Source organism: Cherax quadricarinatus, unplaced genomic scaffold (assembly GCF_038502225.1).
Source record: "Cherax quadricarinatus isolate ZL_2023a unplaced genomic scaffold, ASM3850222v1 Contig37, whole genome shotgun sequence".
NCBI classification, from domain to species: domain Eukaryota; kingdom Metazoa; phylum Arthropoda; class Malacostraca; order Decapoda; family Parastacidae; genus Cherax; species Cherax quadricarinatus.
The window spans coordinates 383,916-386,217 of NW_027195063.1; positions in this window are offsets into that span (position 1 = coordinate 383,916).

Genomic DNA, 2,302 nt, shown 5'->3' on the forward strand with positions numbered 1-2,302 from the left:
TAACGCTAAGTTAAGATTTTTTAGATTAGATTTTGCCACCGAAGTGGCTAGTTTATTGTGCACCCCATATCCATCCTGTGGACGGTAGCGCGAGAGCATATGGATACACAAAAGGCCTAGGAACTAGGCCCCAAAGGGTTAACAGGAATACATATGAATTTATATCTACATATCTATAGTTCACTTATCTGTTACAAGCAAATTTAGGAAATTTACTTAGTATATCTGGTATCTTATTTTCATTAATAAGATATCTTGACATGTCACATAGGTTATTATACTGTCTGTCTCTGTATTCCTCAATAAGTGGACAATTAAGCACATAGTGTTCAAGAGAGTGACCATATGCCTGATCACATAATTTACATTTAGTTTGATCATCATCTGTGTGTCTCCCAAACTGCCAGAAGTACTTGTAACCAAGCCTAAGCCTGGCCACTACAACATCAGTCAGTCTGTTCACATTGCAAGTTGCTCCATAAACATACTTATCTACGTTCATGTTATCATAGTGGGTTATAGATCTACTCAGGCTTCTAACTGCATTCCTATAACAATCATTTTCATTATTTACTTCTCTCCTAATATTATTCCTAATGCTAGACACAGTTATACCAAAGTTATATTCTACATTCTCCTTCTGGGTACTCTTCTTGGCTAACATATCAACTTTATCATGAAGGAGTAATCCAATGTGTGATGGGATCCATAGCAATTGTACATTAAATCCTTTGTCCCTAATTTTTGAGTATCTATACCTGGCTTCCCCAATGAGCATGTTGTTGGAGTCATTATATGAGCCAAGAGCCTTCAATGATGACATAGAATCAGTAATGATGACAGAGTCAAGCTCAGTGTCATAGGTTAGCTTTAGCGCCATTAGGATTGCAAACAATTCAGTTTGCAGTGTAGACGCCCAGTTGTTAATTCTTATGCCTAACTCAACAAATTTATTATTTATTACCAGGAAAGTGAAGTTTATTGAGTCACGACTTCTAAACCGGGACAAACCGACGGATACCTCGTCCTGCTGGAATAAGAACCGTGTCGGTGTAGCAGGACATCGAAATGAGATGGTGAATGGAGGAAATAAGGAGTATCAATCACCCACAGTTAAGTAACCCTTCTAGTTATAACAGACTGATACTGGCCAGTTAGGTATGTTGTAATTGGATAGGTTATGGGTGATCCAGCTACATCAAGTGACCACCAGAGAATATCTGGTAAGTGGTGGGATTATGTACAAGTGTTTTTCCTTGATGGATATATCCATGTGTAACCTACCCCTCCCCCTTCATTAAGTTAAACTAATATAATCTATACAGTCCACAATTAATTAGTAGCGCCGTACTTGAGGGTGCTATCCGATCTATACTGGTCTGGGATAAACCATACCCCCGGCCGGGATTGAACCCGCGGTCATAGAGTCTCAAAACTCCAGCCCGTCGCGTTAGCGACTCTATGACCGCGGGTTCAATCCCGGCCGGGGTATGGTTTGTTTGCAATCGTGTCATTAAGATTTCTTGAGTCTGGTCTGGGATAGATATGGATAAGATAGTGAGGGTCGAGTGGCCACCTGCAGTGACCAGAGGTGGTTAAGTTTTCTCACATGTCACCACGGGGTGACTACGGTGAACAATATAGTTGTTGTCTCCCAAGGTGATTACTTGTATGTATGTAATGTTGGGGTACATGAAGGTAATCAACCCTAGAAAAATTTCCACATTATTATTATTATTATTATTATTATTATTATTATTATTATTATTATTATTATTATTATTATTATTATTATTATTATTATTATTATTATTATTATTATTATTATTATTATTATCATTATTATTATTATTATTATTATTATTATTATTATTATTATTATTATTATTATTATTATTATTATTATTATTATAATTATTATTATTATTATTATTATCATTATTATTATTATAATTATTATTATTATTATTATTATTATTATTATTATTATTATTATTATAATTATTATTATTATTATTATTATTATTATTATTATAATTATTATTAATAATTATGATAATAATTAATATTATAATAATTATTATTAATAATAATTATTACAAGTTTGCCAAGGTCATTAAGAAGCTTAATGGACAGTCATTATTTTATGTTATCCTGGGCCATCTACACTATATAAAATAATTATAATTATGTGTACCTAGGCCTAAATAAACTTAAAGTTTGATGATAGGTTTTTAATGGCAGAAAATAGCGGTTTTTTTAGTATTTTTAGCACGAATCTAGCGGAAATTTTCCTAGAGTT